The sequence below is a fragment of the Ipomoea nil genome, unplaced genomic scaffold (genome assembly GCF_001879475.1).
Source record: "Ipomoea nil cultivar Tokyo-kokei standard unplaced genomic scaffold, Asagao_1.1 scaffold0878, whole genome shotgun sequence".
NCBI lineage: Eukaryota > Viridiplantae > Streptophyta > Magnoliopsida > Solanales > Convolvulaceae > Ipomoea > Ipomoea nil.
Window position 1 is genome coordinate 1,272,626 of NW_017617306.1, and position 25,930 is coordinate 1,298,555.

Consider the following 25,930-nt stretch of genomic DNA (forward strand, 5'->3'; position numbering starts at 1 on the left):
ATTTGCTATGTATAATTTAGTCATGCTTGGCAAAATTCTTTAGAGATTCTTGGGTAAAAGTGTTTATGAACCTATGTGCCTGAGCTCTCAGTTTCTTTAATATATTATTATTTGGGTTTAATACTTGTGTTGCAATCGTGATAATATTGTTTGATGCTTGTAATTAATGGCCATAGTTACTAGCTTCATAGCCATGTTTGTGTCACCAATGGGAGTTGGGGCATAAATTAGGGCACACACGATTGCACCTAATGGTTGGTCCTTGGGAAAGGGGAACTTATTAGGGGAAGTTTATTCTAGATTGTTGCCAATCGGGAGATGGTAGTAATTAGGAATAATTGAATGCTGATCTTTGATCTTATTGGGTGTTTAAGCCATGGGAGTGGAAATTCACTAGGAATAGAGATTATGGGAGTAATTTGATTCCACTTTGCATTCCCACACAAATCTTAATTCCAAACTAAATATTGCAAACGATAATTGGCACTAGGTGATTAAATACTTGAATCCCGTGAATCTCAACTTCTCTCTAATTGTTTTCAAAATCCTGAACCTCTGTTTTATTTTATTTATTTTATGCCAATCAATCATCTAAGTAATTATTAGGATTAGCTCTAATGAATAAGTTAGTAACTAGTGCTTGATATAACCACTTCCCTGTGGATCGATAACTCGTACTCCGAGAATTATTTGTTTGCAAATATACTATGCATCAAATTGGCGCCGTTGCCGGGGAGGTGGCGTTACGTACTGACATTAGTGAAAGCCTTACTTTAGGAGTCTAGTCCAATTTTTTTTTATTTTATTTATTTATTGATTTATTTTATCTGCTAATCCATAACAAGTTCCTTGTTCTTGAGTGTGATTTTGCTTTGAATCTAAGAACTTGGCTTTTTATGCATACACGATCTCGTGGGAAAGAAGGATTATTACCTTTGAATCTTGAGATTGAGAAAAGAGCCAAGTTTCTTAGGAAACAAACTAGGATGGCACAGGTACAAGAAAATCAAGCTGGAGGGAGATCAATGTCTGACTACCTTGCTCCGGATGTTGAGGAGCATGGTAGCATCAATATTCCAAATGTGGAGGCCAATAACTTTGCGATCAATCCGGCCATACTCAGCATGGCTGCGGCAGATCGATTTGGAGGGATGCCGACGGAAGATCCCAATGCTCACGCCACCAAGTTCCTACGACTTTGTGGCACTTTCAAGATAAATGGAGTCACTCAAGATGCCGTCAGACTTAGGTTTTTTCCCTTTACACTGAAGGACAGGGCTGAAGATTGGTTATCCTCACATCCAGATAACCATTTTGACACCTGGGACAAATTACATGGAGAATTTTTGAAGAAGTTCTATCCTATCTCCAAAACTCAAAGGATGAGAAGGGCAATTCAAAACTTTAAGCAACTGGCAACTGAGTCCCTCACTGAGTCTTGGGAGAGATTTAAGGAATTGAAGAGGCAATGTCCACACCATGGATTTCAGAGTTGGGATTTGATGATGTCTTTCTATGAAGGATTGCTGGATAATTCTAGGATTTTGGTGGATGCTTCTTCAGGTGGTTCGTTCACGATTCTAGAGCCAACACAAGCCGAGGAACTATTGGAGAAAATTGCTATGAATGGATCTACTTGGTACACGGAGAGGTCTCTACAAAAGCTTGTAGGAGGAATTTATGATGCGGGGCAGTTAGCCGATTTGTCAACAAAGTTGGATAATGTGGTCTCCTTGGTTCAAAAACTTGCCCAAATCACCAGCCAAAATCACAATTCAGGGGATTGTATCGACGAGTTCAATTCCCAAACCTCTATGGAGCAAGTTAATATGTTGGGATATAATAGGCCTCATCAACAGTCTTACCAACCTCAAGGGACCTACCATCCTAATAATTCAAGGAACCATCCCGGTTTTTCATGGAGCAACCCAGTGGGAGCTGCCAACCCTCAACACTTTGTTAATAGAGGTCCTCTGGGTTATCAGGGTACTCAAGTTCAATCTAAATTTCTCGTTTCAGAGGCCCCACCACAATCGAATACGGAAGTTTTGTTGGAAAAATTGATTAAAGGTCAGTTAGAGATTACAGAAAGGATGGATAAAATGGAAGCTCGCCAAAATATGGTTGAAAGGCAATTAGCAAATCAACCTTCTTTATCAAGTACTAAAGTCACAGGGAAGTTGCCAGCTATGCCTGAAAATCCAAGGGAGCATGTAAATGCAATTGTCACAAGGAGTGGCAAAATACTTGAAGAGCCACCCCTTCCAATCAAAGCATCAATTCCTAAAAAGACAGTTGAGGAGAAGATTGAAGAGATACTTGGTGGTATAGAAGATGAGCCAATTGCTGTGCAAAATAATCCACAAGTTCAAAAGGAAGTAGAGAAACCTGTGAGAAGGTATGTACCCCCATTGCCTTTTCCTCAAAATCTTGAAACAACAAAAGAAAGTAGGTGGAAAAAGTTTTTGGAGATTGTTGAGAGTTTGAAAGTTTCAGTTCCCTTACTTGATTTGCTTTCACAAGTTCCCTCTTATGGAAAATTTTTGAAAGAGATTCTAGCTAAGAAAAAGAAATATGGGGAACGAGAGATGGTACCTGTGGCACAAGAGTATCAAGCGTTGACCCCGGGAATTGGGAGGAATATACCTAAGCATAGAGATCCGGGAAAGTTCACAATTCCTTGTGTGATTGGAGGCCGACCGTTAAAGGGATCCCTTTGTGATTTAGGAGCCAGTGTGAGTGTTATGCCTCTTACTCTTTGTCAAGGGTTAGGGTTGGGAGAGCCAAAACCAATCCAATTCACCCTAGAAATGGCAGATAGATCCATCGTAAAGCCTATTGGAATCCTTGAAGATGTCCCAGTTCGTGTGGACAAGTATTTTGTGCCTTGTGATTTTATTGTGATAGATGTCCAAAGGAACTTAGACGTTCCACTCATTTTGGGGAGACCCTTCCTAGCCACTATTGGAGCAATGATTGATGCAAGGAAAGGGTCCATGATTTTTGACTTTGGGAAGGAAAAGGTGGAATTTAATGTTCTTGATGAGCCAAAAATCATTGAGTGCAAGTCAATTTTGCACATCGACCCTACTCTCAAGGTGACCCATGATGAGTATTTGCATTTGAAGAGTCTATGGGGTGATGAGATCAAACTCGCGGATCAACCAGGATGAGCACTCCATAACCAGGTTAGGACGAGCTAGCGACGTTAAACTTAGCGCTTCATGGGAGGCACCCCATGTTATCTTTTATTTCTTTCATATTTATTGCTTTCTAGTTTAATTTTATTGCTTTCTAGATTCATTTTATTTAGTTTTATTAATTTCTAGTTCGTGATTATTTTATTGCTTTTTAGTTTTCTCTTTTCTCTTGTTCTACTTTTCTTTTGCATCAGGGACGATGCAAAGTTTTAAGTGTGAGGGGGAGGAATCATTAATTTGGTGATATTTCTGGGGATATTTCTAAATTTTTAAAATTTTTGCTTTTGTTTGGATGACTCATATGCTATTTTTGGTGAATAAGTTACTTGTCTTAGCATGCAGTTACAATTATTCTCTCTTGTTGGTTTGTGGTTTGTTTTAGTGGTGCTTGCTGCATCTCAATTTGTGATGGATGATTTGAGGTGTAACACATATTTGATCTATTCCCTTGCCAATAGCTTTGTTAACCACTTAATAATTGGATTAATCCTTGATCTTGTGTTTTGCATTGCTAGTGAAGGCTTATGTGAGATTCCGGTCATGGGTGTTTTTGCTAGAACTTGCCTCATTACTCCCTAAGTGATGTCTAAGTTTTGCATGTTTTGAAGTGATTTAGGCCATTATTGTTTAGCCATAGCCTTTAAACCTGTCCCTATATATATATTTTTATCCTTCGTTTCCCCATTGTGCCTTTTGTTTGTTCAAATAAGTGCTAAGCACTTATCCCCTCTTTGTGATTGTTTTTCTTTGATTTACCCCATTATTATAACCCTTAGCCCTTGGCCAAATATTTCCCATCCACCCTTGAGAGAATGAAACTTTTATTTTATCGTTTCTGTAAGAAGAGTTTTTATGGAGTTGTGCTACAAAAAAGAAGCAGCTAGTGTTACAAATGTTCAAGTGTGGAGGTCATGAAAGTTTGGATTAAAATTATCTTGCTATATCCAAAAGAAGTCCAAAGGCAAAGAAAAGAATGAAAAAAAAAAAAAAAATTCAAAGTTTTTGAGTTTGGATCCCCACTTTACCAAAGAGTTGCTAAGTTCTTAAAAGAAATTTGCTCCTTGGAATTATGATTATCTCATCTCTTCCAAATTTTGAAAAGTTTAGATAAATTGTGACATTCTCTCTTTTTGATTAATTTTTCCATACCACTTCTTTGTTAGCCATCACCCGTAGCCCCATTACAAGCTAAATAATGTCATATTTGATCTTAGCATGCATTCTTAGATTTGATCTAGGGGAGTATGAAAGGCAAGCCTAAGGGATCTCATTCATGAACCGTATCTTGCATAATCTCAACTGAGTATTTGTGCACATTGTATCCTCACATGCATTAAATTCTTGGTGCTTGGTTATTTGCTTGGAAATGGGTCTCTTATGTGCCAAACTAATTTGATTCTTGAAGCTTGTTGTTTTGTAGCAAGTGGGTTGGTGGTTTGAAAGGTTGTGCAAGAGAGAGCATGAGTAATTTGTATGTTTTGATTTGTGATTTTATTCCTTAGTTTTGCTTGAGGACAAGCAAAAGCTTAAGTGTGAGGGGGTGATGTTAGCACATCTGTTCTTGTTTTTATGGTTATTTTGAATCATCACAGTAATTAAGCTCTTTCATTTTGCTTATTTTGGCTCGACGCGTCGAGTCCTCTGGGTCTCGAACTTGTCCAAAATTGCTCCAAACTCATCCTTGAACTTCCCTTGCTCATAGAATTGACCTACAATGGTTCAAAAACACTAACAAACACCGTAAAACATTCAAAACAAGTGCGAACCATAATTAAATGATAATAGCAAGGAAAACATGTATTAAATAAGCAAAATGAAAGAGCTTAATTACTGTGATGATTCAAAATAACCATAAAAACAAGAACAGAAAGGTTTATGATCGGGCGCAGCAGGTCTCGACGCGTCGAGAATTTGCTCGACGCGTCGGGCGCAGCAGGTCTCGACGCGTGGAGAATTGGCTCGACGCGTCGGGCGCAGCACGAAGTTGCGAGATATTTGAGTCCAATTTTGTACCAGATTCCTATTTCGTCTCAACTTTATACCTACTATAAAATCCCTCCTTCCTCAACCCTAAAAAAAAACACACCGAGAGATTTTTAGAGTTCTTTGTAGACAAGAAAGAGAGAAATCAAGAGGCTCAAGTCGTCTTTGGAAGCAAGGAGGAAGCCAGGGAGATTTGGGAGAATCGCTTGGTTAATTCTTGTACTCTTCTGATGATTTGTAATCCTTTATTCATATTTGCTATGTATAATTTAGCCATGCTCGGCTAAATTCCTTAGGGATTTTTGGGTGAATTTGTCTATGAACCTATGTGCCTAGTTCGTTAATTTCTTAATATATTTATGTTTGGTTTTATGATTTGTGTTGCAATCTTGTTTTAATCTATTGTTGTTGGTGGTTAAAGGCCTAAATTTCTAGCTTCACTGTCATGTTTATGTCACCAATGGGAGTTGGGGCATAAATTAGGGCACACACGATTGCACCTAATGGTTGGTCCTTGGGAAAGGGGAACTTATTAGGGGAAGTTTATTCTAGATTATTGCTCATCGGGAGATGGTAGTAATTAGGAATAATTGAATGCTGATCTTTGATCTTATTGGGTGTTTAAGCCATGGGAGTGGAAATTCACTAGGAATAGAGATTACGGGAGTAATTCGATTCCACCTTGCATTCCCATACAAATCTTAATTCCAAACCAAATATTACAAATGTTAATTGGCACTAGGTGATTAAACATTGTGATGCCAAGAATCCTATTTTGCTCTATTGTCTACAAAACCTTGCTACTTATTTTATTCTGCTTGTTATTTTATGCAATCAATCAACCTTCAAGTTTTGTTCGGACTAGTTTCATATGAGTAACCTAGTAGCTAGTGATTAGTACACCACCTCTCTGTGGTTCGACAACCCGAATACTCCGGGTATTATTTGTTTGCCCCAAATTACAGCAATCAAGTTCCGCAACATCATATACAGTGAATTAAATTTTGAAACAATTCAATTCAATTTCAACCGTGTTTGAAACTTATTTTGTACTCATTCCGTCCCATTTTATATGTCTGCTGAGATAATAAGGGAGTCGTGAAATTCGAAGAGCGATTCTACCGGAGCGTAGAAGTCGGGGGGAAAGTAATGCAGAGTCGTGAAACCCGAAGCAGCAGTGTTGGTGGCATTGGGCGTGATTAGTGCGGGCTTGGTGATCAAAGCACTAGATCACGGAATTCAATGTATCTAGGAACCAAGTAGTGGTGGATATAGTGAATTGCTCTTGGAGATAAGAGCAAGTGGAGTATGAGGATTACACCACCTCCGTACCACTATAATTGTCTTGTGTTCTTTACTGCTTTCTTTACTTACTGTTTCTTGCTTGCTTCTCACGTTGGATATACTTGACACAATCACACAACACTTACTTTATTTATTTCTGCTGTGCTCTAGACTCTATCAATCTAGTTAAGAGTTTTGATTTCTCTGTGCCTTAGCAATTGTTGTATTTTGGCTAAAAGGTTTAAAATTATATTGACACCCCCCCCCCCCCCTCTCTCTCTCTAGACTTTTACCTTACCTATTTTGGGACCAACAAGGCCAATTCCGAAAATTGAGGTTGTCCCACTCTCGTGATGCTACCAAACCCCCTCAAGAAGCATGAGTAGTCTGGACCTTCAACATTACATACTGTATGCTGTAAATGAACCTGAAGGTTGTGAGTTATAATCTAAAGAATAATGACGGTTGAGGGGCGAATCAAGGGGTGTGATAACCTGTGGATTCATAAGGTAGTGCACAAACCCATTAACCCTATGTTGGGTTTCAACCCTTGAATGAAATAAATATCATATATCAAATAAGCATCAAAACAAAATAAACACCACTATCCAACCACCTACTCTACTCACTCATAATAATGTAATATAAAGGTGAAACACAAGAACATTCATTAACAGCATAATCCAACAATATATTAAGCAAATGACAATGAGAATAACTTTAATGGACTGGAAACCAACAAGATAAAGTAAATAACACAATAATAATCCAAAATATTCAACAGTAACAAAGCTAGAACAATAGAATGGCTAAAGAAGATAAAAGAAATACCCTAATATGCAATTATTTCCGTGCTAATGCAGTCCTCCACGACGACTTTCTCTTGCCAAAAGGAAAAAAAAAAGATATATTTATAGCACTTGTCCAGGGTTTCGGTGCACGGGTGCCACATGGGCGTGTCAATGCTTGTGCGATTATCTATTTATATCAGTTGTCTAGGATTCCGACGCACGTGTGGCGCACTGATGATAAGTGCATAGTTGTTCATATTTATACCCCATACTTTGCCTTTATTTTGCTTGTGAAGTGTTATAATGGCGTTCAAAATGATCCTCATTTTATTCAGTTGGTCAATTAGGCACACTTCATCGTCTTTGAATAGAAGTGTGTCAAATTGAGCATTTTGGACACATTATCTATTTTGAGCGTACAATATATCAACTTCTTCATTTCACTATGAATAATGTGAATCCACTTTGGCCCAACCCAAATCATAATTGAACCCCACACATATTTGTACCACAAAATAGCCATTTACAATGTCATTTTATGCTAAAAGTTTCAACATGTTTTTGGAGAGTTCCTTGTCACGACAAAAGTTGGGCAAAGAACTTAGTCGCTCCTTTCACAACCCAATTTCTCTCTCACTATGAAAGTTGGAGAAAGAATGGGGGGGGGGGTTAATGCTTTATGAGCTTGATGCATCACAACAGTGGGGAAATCCTCGTGCATGGGGTTGATCCATCATGGTTATTTTTGCTCCCAAACCCATAGGTATTGTAGCATCTAGATTGTGATATTTCCTAAATTGAGCTGTATCTTTCCTTATTGTGATTACTCGTATCTTTAGGATGTTGATTTGCCCATAATTTCTCTTGAATGTTCTTGGATTTTTATGGTTCAAGGCTTTAGTGTCTAGAAGTTTAATAGTTACACAAGTATGTGCCATACGACTTATGTCTTGCTGAACAACTCTTAACCCATAATCTTTAACCACTATTTTTTGTAAGGATGAAAAATTGGCGTCGTTGCCGGATATTGGTTTATTTGGTGGTATTGTGTGATTACTTTTCATTAAAGCATTAGAGCTAGCGTACCTTAAGGATATCAAACTTTTACTTTCGTTTTGTTTTGTTGTGTTATCACTATGAACTTATAATTTAATTTGCTCTGAAGAAGTATGGTGGTAATTGGAACAAGCAAAAAAATTTGTTTTTGATCATCCTTAGGACTGGGGGTTCGGTTTCTAGAGAAGATCTAGACACAATGTTGTGGGCACGAGAATATTAGTTGTTAGATATTTTAGAATAAATTTTATTATTTAATTAGGATGATTATCTTAAATTTATTGTTGATTTAGTTTGTTAGATTTATATTATTATTCATGTTTATTTTGGTTTGTTTGTTAGGATTAGTTTATCTTATTTTTAATAATTATCTCATTTATGTGGTTGTAATATGTTTGCTAATGGCTATTTAACGTCATTGCAAGCCAAATGAACTAAATAGAGTTGAGAATTTTTGAAATAGGAAACTAAGTGTTTTCTAGAACTCGAGAGAGTTCAACCATGATCAAGTCATGGTGATCCTGACTTATCAAGTGTGAAATCTCACATGTGGCGTCGTCTTAAATCCTACGTATCACCTTATAACCCGGTGTGGCCGAGGAATTATCAAAACCCAAAAATTAGCCCCTTTCCCAACCTAAATTAAACCTTTTAATCAGATTTCACCTAGCCTAATAAATTGTTCTAAAATATTATTTTAGTCAAAGTATGAAGAGAAGATCGGGCCAACCAGGATCGCATCACACAACCTCTAAACAATTTATAGAAGCTATGCAAGTGATAACAATAGTGAACCAAGTTAAACAAAAGAATGCAAATAGCGGAGTTAAAGTAATAATAAAAAGCTAGGGATTGGACTGGTGTTATTGGGTTGATGCCATGAATCAAAAGATTGAGGGTTAGAAACTTCACAATTGAGTTCAATGCTACTACACAAAATTGGTTGACTTAATAGTTCGTTATGTTGTGAGTATTTAGTTATTATTGACTATAATAGTTTCGTTTTAGTTTTAAATGTTTTTTTTTTTTTTTGTATAAGTGGAGTTCAAGATATGATAACTTGAAAACGATATAAAAGTGATAGTTATAGTAAGTGGTTGCAAGATGTTTGATTGGTAGGATCAATTGTGGCAACAAAAGCATACGTGTGCACAAAATATGACAAAATTAATAGTTGGCGACTAAATGTGAAAAATGAATAATAGTCAAAGAATCAAAAGTGACAATAGCTCAATTTTTTTTTATTACAATTCTTTATACATATATTATTATATTAAGTATACACATATGAAGTTACCTATAATAATATAATTTTATTTTTTAAATATATTTCAAAAACATTTTGTAAACAAAATTCATTAAAATCAAATATATACACTAATTTTTAAAAATTTAAAAAAATCAGTACTATCAGTATATTACTAAAAAAAAATTCTAATTCTTTCTAAAAATATAAACAATGCAGCATCCTAGACTCCTAGTTAACTAAATTGACTAGATTCTAATGTTGAAGCTTAGCAATATAATGCAAAATGCCTCAAACGTGAATTCATTGTTTCTTTGCAGTTTGACGTTTATCCGAATTATCCATAATTGTAAAAATGTTAGTATATTCTTAGCATAATATTCCTAAAATATATTTCCTAACAATTTCTAAAAATTAAAACTACATAAAAAATATTTCACAATACTTCATAATTATTTCACAATATTTCATAAAATTATATAAACAATATTTCACAATATTTCATAAAACAAAATAAACAATATTTTATAAAATTTAAAATATATAAAAAACTAATTAAATAATAAAAATAAAAATAAATAAATGAATAAAAATATATATATATATATATATATATATATATATATATATATATATATATATATATATATAGTTCGTACCAGTGATGAGAGCGAACGGTCCGGCGGAGTCCGTGGGGAGAGCAGGGCGGCGGCGGCGTCCCGATCTGTGGCGGCGAGGCGAACGGTGCGGTGAAGATGAAGATCTGGTGCGGTGGCTAAAGATCTGTGGAGGAGGCGCGGCTGAAGATGAAGATCTGGTGCGGTGAAGATGAAGATGAAGATGTGGTGCGGTGGGTGAAGATCTGTAGCGGCGAGACACGAGCCCTGTCGGAGGAGGTGGTGCGGTGAAGATGAAGATGAAGATGTGGTGCGGCGGGGCGAAGGCGGTGGCGCGGCGTGGCGGTGTAGCGGTGAGGCGCGGCTGAAATGGGTGTATAAGAAATGCGCGGTGAAGATGAAGATGAAGATGCGGTGTGAATAGTTAGTAACGAACATACGGCGTCGGCTTTTTGAAATAGCCGACGCCGTACATTAATTATTTATTTTTATTTTTTTTATATAAAGTATATACGGCATCGGCTTTTTAAAACACCGACGCCGTAAGTTAATTATTTATTTATTTATTATAATAAGTATATACGGCGTCGCCTATTTAAAAAGCCAACGCTGTAAATAATTTTTTTTTTTAATATTGAGTATACGGCGTCGGCTAAGTAACTAGCCGATGCCGTATGTATTATAAATACATTTTGTTTTTTTTTATTTAAATAGAATACGGCGTCGGCCAATTAACTAGCCGATGCCGTATCTTATTTTAATTCCTTTTTTTTTATTTAACTGGCATACGACGTCTCTAATTAATTAGCTGACGTCGTAAGTTATTTAAATTTTATTTATTTATTTTTTAATTAGATTACGACGTCGGCCAATAATGTCGGCCGACGTCGTAACTATTTTATTTTATTTTTTTTAAATTTCAAATATATATGACGTCGGTTATATTTAATGTCGGATTTTATAAAATCCGACGTTAAAATGGTGACGTTAAAACCATTTTCTGTACTAGTGGTTTATGTGTAATTCTTGATGATTTAGATGAATTGAGTGATTTTTTGGGCATTTCGGATGCCTGCAGAGCCAATGGGAGTCAATGAGAAGCTATGAAGGTGGGAGAAACACATTTTAGAGAGACAAATTATGGCCAAATCATCCACTGTTCAGTATTTTGGCCATATCTCTACGTAGAAATGTCCAAATCAAGTGAATTTTATATTATTGGAATGCTAACTTGAAGGGCTACAAATTTTATTCAAGAACAAAAGGCTAATTCAAACATTTCGATGGTGAAAATGGCTTAGAAGACGGACACAGTGCACATAATCTCAGCTGTGGCAACCAGGCAGTGTACACTGCGTGGTGGCCACGGGTGTGGCCATACCCATGGCCACTGGGCAGTGTACCCTGCGTTTCTAGCCACGGGATTGGCCACACCCGTGGCCATGCCCATGGCTAGCCTTCTTTGCTTGTATTTAGCCCTGTTTTTAACCATTTTAACATGGCTCCAACCCATTTTAGAAACCTAGCTTCTCTCTTTCATTTTCTTTGATATTTTTAGGTTAGATTAGACTTATATTTAGGTTCTTAAACATTTTGGAAGCTTGGATTGAAGCATTTAATCTTGGATTTCAAAGATTTCATGTCCATTTTCTATAGATAAGTTCTACCTCTTTTATTTCTATTTTCACTTTGCTATTTAATTTCTTGCTTTATTGCTTTAATCTTTATCTTGTGTTTGCTTTGGAATTCCTTGTGGATTATGAATCTTGTGTTATTTTTATTATGTTTGTGTGATTAGTTCTCCTTGGAGGGAGGTAGGGATGTAGGTTAGGTGTTTATTGGTTGACCTTGAATTGGTTGAGAACGAATGTTGATGCTTACCTTTATGTTGTTGATTGACTTGTTTATTTGAGTCTCGATTAGGGAGTGACAACCTAGTCTAAGTTTAAGGAGTTGATCAACCATGCTTCACCTTTGAGAAAAGGGGAGTGTGTGATGTTAAGAACACCAAGTGTTTGATGAAATGCCTCTTAGACATTCTTGAGTCATGAGAATGTCCTTGAATGTTCTAGGAGTGTGGGATGACCTTGAGAAAGGCTTCCCTATCGTTATATGACATCTATCATCTTTTAGCCCCCAATTTGGTTTCGCTATCTTGACCTACCTTTAGTTCCTATTTACCTCCACTTTCTTATCATTTGTTTTCATTGTAGTGTGTTGTTTAATATTGTATTTGTATCCAAATCAACCCTTCGGGTTGGCTAGATTTCCATGGGGAACATTAGTATCTTATGCTTGGAACACTAAAGCTCTACTCCTATCGCCAATCCTTGTGAGAACGATATCCGGTGTAAGGATACCCTCTTACACATCCACTCACCCAAAAGACTACTTCATCAACTTCTCTAGTGGATTCTAAATAGAAGAGCTTGGGATTAATTTGGGATTTCTTGGCTCCATTTTATATCATCAGTAAATTATTATACGGATTTTCTTATCCTATTTCAAATTTGTATTTTTTGAAAATTTTGATGATAGAGTATCTGTTGAGGCACAATGAAAGTAGTGATGATTTGCAAAATCGAGATATATATATCAATAAGAATAAAAGGTAAATTTGATAAGTATTGGAGTGAGTACAGTGTATGTATGTTATTATTGCCGTTGCTTATGTGTTTTTATCCAATGATGAAATTTGATATGATTAAGTTTTGCTACTCAAAGTTTGATTTTGTGGTTTGGAAAACAAGTTGGATATAATAAAGAAGAAGATGTATGAACTTTTTTCTAACTATGAGACAACTTCAAGTTCAATTCCAACTCCAAGTATGTCAATGCGTACATCTTATATATTCAACTGTTCAAGTAAGTGGTTCCCAAGCACCACAAATTAATTTGGTGTAAGTATTCTGCATTAATAAATTTAGTTTAAATGTTATTAAATATGTTTTTAGAGTTTTAATTTTGATTTGTGCAATTGTGCATGAGTATTTTGATTTTTCTAGTGAAATGTCGATGATGATGATGTTCGAAAGTCTGAGTTAGATATATCTAGAACAAGGAGAAGTTAGGGCCTAAGTATTATGTGAGCATGCGTGGGTGTTTTACAATATTTGATAGAGTAACAAGCAAGATTTAATTGTGTCATTTGTAGTTTTGTACTTAACTACCTGAGGTCATATTCCTACTTAATTGTGACGGTCCTGCTCATATGCATGGATCGGTTTTAATTTAGACGGGTTTGACAGCTCTACCTTGAACTTAGCTCATATTATTAGTGAGTCATCCTTTGTTAGCAAGGAGTGGTTATTGTTGGGGTTGTAATAAGCTAGCTAGTTGTCTATCACTTTCATATATATGAATTTTTCCCTCTCTTTTGTTCAATTGTATCAAAATAATAAAACCTCGAACCTCTAATGAATTCCAGTTTCTCATCTTCTGTCTCATTAATGAATTCACTTTCACTGATTGCAGAGAAACATGTATAGCTAAAAATTACAAATTAATTAATTACCAAAGAATTTGAATTCATTATATATAAAAAAAGAATTTTGGTACATCATATCTATCATTCATAATTAATGTTGCTTCAATAATTCTCTGTACGTATAGTGGATTAAAATTTGAAACAATTCAATGCTTCATAACTAAATTTGATAACTTTAAAACTGAATCACTAAAATTATATTATTGGAAATTTAAGCCAATTTGGAGTTCAACTCAATTTCATTGCATTATGATGTGTTTTTATTTATTTATTTATTATTATTATTATTATTATTATTAAAATTATTATTATTATTATTATTATTATTATTATTATTATTATTATTATTATTATTATTATTATTATTATTATTGCTCAATAGATTTGAATACACATCATATCCCATGTGTTAGTGAAAGGTTCAATTAAATCCTTTATCTAATCTAAAAACATAATAAGTGTGAATGAAGATTATACCCTTCATTTATGTCCATTTTTTCCATTATATTATTTTATACATTATGCTATAAATGTTGTACTTTATAATATTTTAGACAAATATACCCTCACCGTTATAACTTCCGTTATCTTTTCCAATATTGTTACTATGCACATGCATCCACCATATATTTTCTTATCTTCTTCAATAATAATAATATTTATACATTATAATTTGGAGTTATTTTATACAATATAAATATCAAATGTATAAAAATGTTTACATCATCATCATCATCATCATCATCATCATCATCATCATCATCATCATCATTATTATTATTATTATAATAATAATAATAATTATTATTATTATTATTATTATTATTAATTTAAATATAAAAAAATTAATATAAAATAATAATATTGGGCATCTAATTTTTGCGCATCGCGCATAAGAAAATACTAGTTATATAATAAAGCTATATGGTTTGGGAAATAATTAATGTTACAATTAATGCCACAACATCCTTTATTATTAAAAAAAAAAAGCACAACATTTAAAAAATAAAATAGCTATATATATATTATATAATCATATAAAAAATATACTTTTGAAAAATAAAATAGCTATATATTATATAATCATATAAAAAATGTGTTCAATTAGAATTTAAATTTACACATACAAAATTTGAAATTTGCTTTCCAAATGTAATTATCTTAGTTATTATTCGTATTGTGAAAATTATAATATAGATGAAATACAATTAAGCATAAATCAATGTAATTATGTAAATTCTCTCTATAAGTTTATTTGAATATGCACATAATTAGAGATTATATTACCCATACAAAATTATAATTTTAATATTAATTTTAATTTTAATTGTAATTGTAATTTTGTATTCTATAAAAATAATAAATACTTGACCAATGGAAGCTCAAAAATATTATTATATTAAATAATTTAAAATATTTTAGTTTTTCTATTTTTATTTATATATATAATAACATAATTTTTTCCCGTGCATCGCGCGGGTGAATTACTAGTAAAATTATATAATACAAAACCTTCTCAAGTAGTTTTTTTTTTTTTTTTTAATGCTACTGGCCCTATTACATTTTAGTATCTGTTCATATACTTTCTCAACCTATTGAAACCCAAAGAGCCAATAACGCCTCTACTGAGGCACGAACTCACAACCTTCCAAATGGAAGTTGCCTTCTCAAGTAGTTATAAAATTTTCTAGATCTAGCCAAATAATTCTTTTTCGAAATAATCCAAAAAAACTATTATTTACTTGCATCTTGCGGACATTATTAGTTATTAGTTCAAAAGTTTTAAATTACGATATCACATTGTCCAATCAATCAAGGAAAATGTGAACTTTAATTCTCCAATCACTCTAGAAAAATAATTTAATATTTACAAACTTTAATCCAGTGGAAAAAAAACTTATCTAAAGAAAAAAGAGTGCAACCATATAAAGAACATAATCTTCAAGATTTCAAGGGTCTTCAGGATTATCCATTCAAGTGCACCTGCATTAGTTGCCTCAAGCTAGCTAGCTATATATTTATGCAAGCTATGTACGTGATATATATTTCTTTAATTTGGGTGTAGAGTACTTCCCTGGAAACGATAATTAAGCAGAGAGATGGGTCGGAAATTAATTATTGGTTCAAGTTCAACATAGTTGGGCGGCTCACTTACTTCACTGCACTCCTTTCCTTTATTTAATTTGCATTGTCACAGCACGTGTGAAATTCAGATTAGATATAACATATATATTTATATTTATTTAGGCACACTTACTTGACTACATACTGCACCCATTTAATTTTTTTAGGCTTTAGTTACGTTGTGGCAGCACGAGTGAAATTCAGCAGGTTGTACAAGCTAAGTGCCACACTAGTACTCCATTAAATATTCAATTCAATGCTACCTCAGCACGCCCGCTTTGTTGAATCATCTTAACCTTAAATTTAAAATATTACTTAGTTTACGTACGTATTCAATTTTACGTTCAATGTTAACCATTCATATACAGTGGATTAAAATTTGAAACAATTTCAATGCTTCAAGGAAAATGTGAACTTTAATTCTCCAATCACTCTAGGAAAATAATTTAATATTTACAATTTTTTTGTAAATTATATTTGGCCTTAGCTTCTATTCCCCAATCTATCGGGATGGTTGTATGGTAACCGCAACAATTGTATGCAAAAGTAATAAGACATACGGAATAGATCGAGTAGTAGAGAAAATTGAGAACACAAGATGTAAGAACTCATCAACATTTCTCTCTTATTGATCATAGCAATACACACACACACACACAAAATATAGATATTCGTTCACTAACAAACATTAATAGAGATGATGAAGGGATAATCATATAATGGCCACCAATTATGTATATTTGGTACACTGTGCCTTGGCCATTATTTAAGCACACACATGCCTCGTTAAAACCCTCAGTAGAAAAACTCAGTGGAAAAAGCTAGCCTAGACGAACTGAGGAAAAGAGTACACAAAATATGTTAAACCATGTGTTGCACATGTTGCCTCAATAAAAACCTTAGCTTAAGAAAATCCAGTGGAAAAAAACTTATCTAAGGAAAAAAGAGTGCAACCATATGAAGAGCGTAATCTTCAAGATTTCAAGGGTCTTCAGTATTATCCATGCAAGTGCACCTGCATCGGTTGCCTCAAGTAAAACATTAGCCTAAGAAGATCTAATGGGAAAAAATAAATTATCTAAGGGAAAAATAGTACAACCATATGTTTTCAGAGCATAGTCTTCAGGATTTCAAGAGTCTTCTGCATAGTCCATTCCAGTGCAACTAGGGGTTGTCGCTCCTCCAAAAGACAACAATCTTCCAAGCCTACGCATCCCAATTTTATGAACATATCTGTTAGATTGTTGATTAGGGCGAACTTTCTCAAGAAGAATTTTACCAGCACTCTTTTAAAGTTCATGTGGGTAAGAGAACTTTGGTGCAATACGTTTTGTAATGTTCCCCTTAAAAAACCCACTACTTGCATGTGCATATCAATCATTATTTTCCCTCATATAGGACATTTGTGGGAGGGGGGGGGGGGGGGGGGCGGGGGGGGGGGAGTAATTCAAGGCATAACCAATTTGGAACATAGCATTATAGGGATCAAACAATATAGCTAGTGTCAAAGCTAAGTAGCCCACCACAAACCATATATAGGTTTCTTACATCAAATATGCCAATGTCTTTTACACGTCAAAGATATCAGAGAATATGTTCATCATTTTTTTAATGTTTCATCATAAAAGAAGCACCAAATGTTGCTAGGATTTCTATCGCAAATGCCATATTAGGCCTGACGCAACTATAGAACTCCTAGTCTTACAATAGTATTCCAATGGAAATGAAGTAATAGACTTTTAGTCCCAAAATATGAACTTCTAGTCTTACAATAGTGCAAATGAAGTAATGGACTTCTAGTCCCAAAATATGAGCCCCTTACTCTCTCAATCCAAAGTGGTTCTATCGACCTCAAGAGATTGGGAAACCATTAGTGTGATAAGTAAATTATACTTATCCATAGATATAAAAACATCTCTAAGGTGTTTTCAAGGTAGGCTAACTGATGTATAAAATTCCTTCAGGGAAATACTCGATCTACAAGACGATACAATACTTGGTTTTCCAAGTCTTTCATTTCAAACTCTGTCATTTAGGCATGAGTTGACATCATCATGCTCATTATGTACATCAATAATTTCCAGACCATCAACATAAACTAAGATAATGAATAAATCCATTATGTTCTTCAAGCTCTAAAGATAGAACTGAAACCATTGCCAGATCATTTAAAGTATGCATTCTTAAGGGATGAAAAGACTCTTCCTGTGCTAATCTCCAAAAAATTATCTACATTGGAAGAAGAAAAATTGGTCCGAGTGCTTAGGGAATATGAGCAAGCTATAGGTTGGACTATAGCTGACATTAAGGGATTGAGCCCTTCTACTTGTATGCACCGAATATTGTTGGAAGATGAGTGTAAGCCCTCTAAACAGGCCCAACGCCGATTGAACCCACCCATGATGGAAGTGGTTAAAAAAGAAATATTGAAACTTCTTGATGCAGGTATAATATATCCAATCTCAGATAGCAAGTGGGTAAGTCCTGTGCACGTTGTCCCAAAGAAAATAGGTATAACAGTGATAGAAAATGATAATGGTAAGTTGGTGCCCACTCGTATTCAAAATGGGTGGCGAATGTGTGTAGATTACAGAAAATTAAATGCATCAACTCGAAAAGATCATTTTCCACTTCCTTTTATTGATCAAATGCTTGAACGTTTAGCAGGTCGTTCCCATTATTGTTGCCTAGATGGTTTTTTAGGTTTTCATCATATTCCATTTGCACCTGGGAACCAAGAAAAAACGACCTTCACCTGCCCATTTAGCACCTTTGCATTCCGGTGGATGCCCTTTGGTCTTTGCAATGCTCCTGCTACATTTCAAAGGTGTATGGTCAGTATCTTTTCAGATTTTGTAGAGATTTTTATAGAGGTATACTTTATAGTCTATGGTGATTCTTTTGATGCCTGTTTATCTAACCTCACAAAAGTACTTGAACGATGCATTGAAAAAAACCTTATTTTAAATTTTGAAAAATGTCACTTCATGGTTGATCAGGGTATTATTTTGGGTCATGTGGTATCTTCTGAAGGGATTGAAGTGGATAGAGCTAAGGTAGAAGTTATTAAATCTTTGCCTTACCCTGCTAGTGTGCGGGAGGTTCGTTCTTTTCTTGGTCATGCAGGTTTCTACAGGAGATTTATGAAGGATTTTTCAAAGATTAGAAATCCATTGTGTCGATTGTTGTAAAAAGATGTGGAATTTGAGTTCGATGAAGCATGCAAAGATTCTTTTGATACGCTAAAAGATATGGTAACATCTGCACCAATAATTCAGCCACCGAATTGGGATCTTCCATTCGAACTTATGTGTGATGCCAGCAATCATGCAGTTGGCACTGTACTAGGCCAAAAATTTGGAAGAGCTTCACATGTTATTTATTATGCTTCAAGAACACTTGATAGTGCACAAAGCAATTATACCACAACAGAAAAAGAACTTTTAGCTATTGTATTTGCTTTAAAAAAATTTCATTCATATATTTGCTTGGTACTGAAGTGATTGTTTATTCTGACCATGCAGCTCTTAAGTACTTGCTTTCAAAGAAAGAAGCTAAGCCCAGACTCATTCGGTGGATGCTCTTACTACATGAGTTTAACCTGGAGATACGAGATAAAAAGGGTGCAAAAAATTTAGTTGCTGATCATCTTAGTAGGATAATTACAAGTGAAAAACTTTCGCCATTGCAAGATGATTTTCCTGATGAACATCTTTTTTCTGTTCAAAAGTTGATTCCCTGGTATGCTGATATTGTGAATTACTTAGTTACTTGAACATTACCAGTTGATTTATCTAAATCTCAAAAAGATAAAATAAAGAGTGATGCTAAGTACTATGTTTGGGATGACCCTTATTTGTGGAAGCATTGTTCTGATCAAATAATCCGAAGGTGCGTATCTCAAGAAGAAATTCCTTCCATTTTGAATTTTTGTCATTCATATGCATGTGGAGGACATTTTGGTCCAAAAAGAACTGCTCGTAAAGTGTTGGAATGTGGTTTATTTTGGCCATCTTTATTTCGTGATTGTTATATGTGCGCAATGTCAAAAAAACTGGAAATTTGGGTTATAGGGATCAAATGCCGCTTACTCCTATTCTTGTTTGTGAAATATTTGACGTTTGGGGTATTGATTTCATGGGTCCTTTTCCTTCTTCTTACAATAATGTTTACATTATTCTTGCTGTGGATTATGTGTCAAAGTGGGTTGAAGCTAAAGCTACCCGGACTGATTGTGCTAAAGTTGTTGTTGAGTTCGTTAAATCTAATATTTTTACCAGGTTTGGGATGCCAAGAGCAATAATAAGCGATCGTGGAACTCATTTTTGCAACAGAGTGGTGGAAGCATTGATGAAAAAATATGATGCTACTCACCGTGTTTCTACAGGTTACCATCCACAAAGCAATGGACAGGCAGAAATCTCAAACAAAGAAATTAAGTCTATAATAGAGAAGGCTGTTAACCCGAACAGGAAAGATTGGAGAGCACAACTTGATGATGCTTTATGGGCTTATCGAACGGCCTACAAAACTCCAATAGGTATGTCTCCTTATCGTTTGGTATTTGGTAAACCGTGTCATCTTCCAGTTGAGTGGGAACACAAGGCTTATTGGGCTGTTAAGCAATGTAACATGAGGATGGCTGAATCTGGTGAGTTGAGAAAGTTGCAGCTGCAAGAGTTTGAAGAAATTAATGATGCATATGAAAGCTCTAGAATTTATAAGGAAAAAACAAAAGCATTTCTTGATCAAAAGATTTCTAGGAAAATTTTTGCTATTGGTCAGAAAGTTTTACTTTATCATTCTAGATTGAAACTTTTTCCTGGTAAATTGCGTTCTAGATGGATAAGACCTTTTGTTGTCACTAATGTTTTTCCTCATGGTGCAGTTGAAATACACAGTTTAGAGACCATAAAAATTTTTAAAGTTAATGGACATCGTTTAAAGCCATTTTATGAAGGTTTTCAGGCATATAATGTTTAAGAAATTAGTCTGCAGTGCCCAGTTTATGAAGATTGAAAAGAGATGATGTCCGACCAATGACATGCTACTTATAACAAGGGAAGTTTGTTCCATTCTTTATTGTTTACGTGTGACAGGATAATGGTGCTGGCACCGACCCGGATCATAAGCAGCACCTGACCCGACACCATATTTAACCCGACATCGTGCGGAATTCCAACAGGCAGAACTCCAACGAGCAGAACACCAACGGGTGGAAACATTATGGCCATTCATTACATTGAAGGAAGAGAATTAAAGCTGAGCGCCTCATTCATAATTCTTCATGCTATTGCCGTTAGCCTCAGCTCCCCAATTATGACTCTTCATGTTGTTACCGTTAGGACTTAGCATAAATAGAGCTTCCCTCAACTAGCAATGGGGAGGACACACTGTACTTTCCATACTGAAACTAAGGCAATACAACTATTGTCACTCTCACATTATGTTATTCTAATATTATTATTACCGGTAACATTATTTACCGTCATTGGTGCTTTCATTGAGAGCCTGAGTCCAATACTCAAGCAGGCTACGACACACACAACTCATTCCTTTTTCAACAGCAAGCTTGAAAGAATGGTGTCCCGCAGCTCCCACGGTTCCCGCAACGTGAACAATGGCAATGCCTCAGGTGACCTCCGGGACCAACTCACCAACAATCGCGAAGGGGACCTCCGGGAACAGCTCAGCAACGGGAGGCCCAGGGACCTTCGAGACCAACTCAACAATGGAGAAAACCTCCGAGACGAACTCAACAATAGCGGGGAACTCCGAGACCAGCTCCACAATGGAGGGGCGAACCAAGTCGTGAACCTCCAGGCGAACATCCAGCAAGCGGTGGCAGCGGCACTAAACCAAGTGGCGGTGGGACTACAAGGCCAAGTGCCCCCACCGCGACCTCAGGAAATAGAAGTAGAATCTCCACGAAGGGTGGATGCCCAGGACGCAACTCGTGCCACGAGGGTCGCAGGGTGACGCACTAGGACCGGGGGTCCGGGAGAGGGCACCCAGAGAAGCAGACCGGCCGGACGGCAACCTAGGCCCTCCCACTCTGCCTTAGAACGGTTGGGACACGGGGCGCCCGCTCGGCAGGGGCCGGAGTCGTGTGCCGAGGGGTCCTCCGCTAGAGGCCCTCGCCGACATGAGGAAAGAGAAGCGGAGAGATCACCCATAGAAAGGATGGGCAAGTCTCGTGGGCCAGCCCCGTGCCGCCACGGTGATGAGTCGGAAGAGCGACGCTTCGATGAACCGGCCCCGCGTCGGCACTCGGCGGAGCGACGCGTCGATGAGCCGGTTCCGCGTCGGCACTCAGCGGGCGAACGATGCGTTGGTGAGCGGGTTCCACATCGACACTTGGATGGACGAAACGTCGAGGAACCAGCTCCGTGTCGACACTAAGATGGACGACACGAACTAGCCCCACACATGGAGGAGCGGCAGCCGGCCCCGCGCCGGCACCCTGACGAATCAACCCTGGTCGAAAGGCTGCAGAGAAGGATCGAGGAGTTAGCAAGAAGGGTGGAGGCACGGGAGCAGTCGTCGGAACCCGAGGTACGATGGCAGCACCGTTCTCCCCAAGCATCATGGACGTACCTCTGCCGAGGGACTTCAGGTTACCCACCACCAATGCATACACAGGAGCCACTGACCCACGTGTCCACATGACTAGGTACAAGGCTGCTATGGTGATGATTGGGGCAGGGGACGCCATCATGTGCCGAGCGTTCTTGTCCACCCTGGATGGAACGGCCCAAGATTGGTTCAACACCATCCCGGACGGGTCGATCCAAAAATTTGGAGAGTTGTCCAAAAGCTTCTTGACATACTTCTCCGGTAGCATACAGCGTAAGAAACCGTTCTCTCACCTCTGTGTAGTAAAGCAAGATAGAGGTGAGAGCCTCAAAGACATCCTGATCAAGTGGAAAAAGGAAGTCAATAATGTCTACGACTTCGACTCTAAGGCGGCGATCCCGATATTCATCCACGCCTTGAGATCGGGGTATTTTCACAAGCAGCTGAACGCCCACCACCCCCATTCTTACGAAGATTTGATGAGGACGGCTAGCCGCTATGCCGAAGCAGAGGACGTCGACAGGAAAAAGAAAGATGAGGAGGACGGCAAGAAAAACGGGAAACCTAGGAAAGCTGGTCCGTCCAGCCAGGCACCACGTTCGAACCACCCGACCGCAGGGAAGGGCCGGGACCATGAACGGCCTTGCCTGGTTTCCCTGCGTAACCAAAGTCTTCTTACCCATTCCGTCAGCGTCATCCTAAAACAGGCTGAGGAGATGGGAATAGTCGAGTTCCCACCAGAGTGCATGAAGGTTTCCCCAAAATGAGACCAAGCAAAGTACTGCAGGTTCCATAGGCAACCCGGACACGACACGGATGAATGTAACGTACTGAAGAGACAAATAGAAGAACTCATCCAGCAGGGCTACTTCTGGCATTTCGTCAAGCGATCCAAGCACCAACAGCCGCAACGCGATCCATCAAAAAATCCACTAAAAAATGTCTGGAGGAAGGAGGATGGCGCCGAGCCGTCTACCTCGAACGCCAAGAAAAGAGAACATGACCAGATATCTGAGCAGGATGATAGCGAGAAGGAAACCGAGGTGGCGCCCAGACGACAAAAGAAACACACCATACACTTTATCTATGGTGGACCTGCGGGGGGCGACACACCCACATAGACGAAAAAGTGGAGCAGACAGCTGTACGTGGGAGAAGTAGTAAGCCTTCCCAAAGGAAAGAAGCAGAGGCGGGGAGTATGAAGCCAACGAAGGAAGCATGCAAAAATACAGAGACGCGGTGTTGAGAACCCTGCGCGAGTTTGAGGGATACAAGATACACCAGGTACCGAGAGAGCAGAACGCCGACGCCGACATGCTCTCAAAGCTAAGTACCAGAGTCCCCAGCCACATTAGGACGATCGCTCGACTGGAAGACCTCGAGACTTCAAGTATCGACGTTTCGTGGGTCTTCCCTGTGCAGACTAGGGAGCCATGTTGGATTGATCATATCAAATGATACAAGGCAGATGGCACCCTACCACAAGACAAGGCAGACGCAAAGGTAACGAAGTTACGGGCACCCAGCTACGTTGTCTCGGACGATAAACTGTACAAACGTTCCTACAACGGCACGTTACTGAGGTGTCTATATCCAGATAAAGCGAAGTAGGTGATAAAAGAAGTCCACGAGGGGGTGTGCTCCGCGCACCAAGGGGCATACACAATCGCACGCCGCATCATGTTACAAGGGTATTTTTGGCCCAAAATGCTGAGGGACTGCGCCGAGTATACAAAGCGATGTCCCAAGTGCCAAGAATTCCAAGCACTGTCGGGTCGACCTGCGACGAACTACACCCCGGTAAGCACCGCGATTCCTTTTTCCGAGATGGGGAATTGACCTGGTAGGGGCCCTTCCCACGGGGACGGGAAGCAGGAAGTACATCATTGTGGCCATCGACTATTTCACGAAATGGGTGGAGGCCGAGCCCCTGGCGAGCATCACCGCAGCAAGGTGCAAAAGGTTTGTCGAGAAAAACATCCTGTATCGTTTCGGTATCCCTCTCCAGGTAATCACATAAAATGGCCGCCAGTTCGAGGCACGAGAATTTTCAGAATTCTTAGCAGGATGGGGCGTTAAGCATAGCCGGGTGGCGGTATCATATCCTTAGGCAAATGGGCAAGTGGAGAATGCGAATAGAACCATCCTTGACGGCCTCAAGAAAAAGCTAGAAGTGGCTGGCGGAGCCTGGGTGGAGGAACTCGACGGCATCCTCTGGGCCTATCGCACGACACCAAGAAGGGCCACCTGGGAAACCCCGTTCGCACTCGCCTATGGATTCGAGCTCGGGCACCGGTGGAAGTAATCATACCTAGTAGAAGGGTGGAGGAGTTCGAGTCAGAACAAAATGAACTCCACCAAAGGGTGGATCTGAACTTCTTGGATGAAAAAATAGAAGCGGCATTCTGCAAGATGGAGAACTACGGTCGTCAGCTAAAGTCCTACCACGACGCAAAAGTCCGACCCCGGTACTTCCAGGTCGGCGACCTTGTGTTGCGAAGAAGGGAAGCCAGCCAACCCCTTGAAGGGGGAAAATTCGCAAAGAAGTGGGAGGGGCTTTACGCTGTGGAGGAAGTCATTCGCCCAGGAACATACAAGTTAAAAACTACAGGGGTAAGAATGATCGATCGGGTATGGAACTCGGAACATTTGATCAAGTACTTTCCTTAAAAATCCTGTAGTAGCAATCATTGGAAATAGTACTTGGCAATCGCGGTCCGTGCGCTCTACACGCTAAAATTCTTGGAAATAATATCTTACTTTCATGGTCCGTCCATGTGGTTTACTAAAATGAATTCGTTATCATCTTTTACGAAATTTTCTGAAATAATATCTCGTTCTCATGGTCCGCCCGTGTTGTAAAAAAAAAAAAAAAAAAAAAAAAAAAAAAAAGAAAAAAAAAAAAAAAAAATATATATATATATATATATATATATATATATATATATATATATATATATATATATATATATATATATATATATAGAAGCTTGGATGGCCGAGGCGCACGCCTCGGCCAAGGGCAGGCCGAGGCACGCGCCTCGGCCACGGTTTGGCCGAGGCCCGCCTCGGCCACGGGTTGGCCTAGACAAAACTCGGGTGGCCGAGGCATGCGCTTCGGCCACAGCTTCGGCCGAGGCATGCCTCGGTCGAAGAGCCGAAATCCGCCTCGCCCGAAAAAAAAAAAAAAAAAAAGGCTCGGGCAGCGCCTCAGCCACAGGCCAAGGCGCACGTCTCGGCCTTCTGGTCGAGGCAACGCCTCGGCTTCCTGGTCTAGGCGACGCCTCGGCCACAAGCCGAGACGTGGCGTGGCGCCTCGACCCAAAAAAAAAAAAAGGCTCGGGCAGCGCCTCAGCCACAGGCCGAGGCGCACGTTTAGGCCTTCTGGTCGAGGCGCCGCCTTGATCCAAAAAAAAAAAAAAAAAAACCTCCACGCGTCTCGGCCATTGGCAAAGGCAGAGCACCTCGGCCTAGGGCCTGAGGCGCACGCCTCGGCCACCGACTGAGGCAGCACCTCGGCCTCTTGCCGGAGCGGCGCCACAGCTTGTCCGTAAAAATATATATAT

At 38.2% G+C, this 25,930-nt stretch overlaps 1 long non-coding RNA gene across 1 annotated transcript; it reads right to left on the reverse strand.

Annotated features, from left to right (window-relative positions):
* Window positions 1-8,221: 8,221 nt before the first annotated feature.
* LOC109179202 lies at window positions 8,222-24,970 on the reverse strand. Its single transcript, XR_002053858.1, has 4 exons — window positions 24,960-24,970; window positions 16,687-16,691; window positions 16,204-16,210; window positions 8,222-8,314 (listed from the first exon to the last, which is right to left on the reverse strand). It is a non-coding gene; the product is annotated as an uncharacterized LOC109179202 (long non-coding RNA).
* Between the last annotated feature and the right edge of the window lie 960 nt (window positions 24,971-25,930).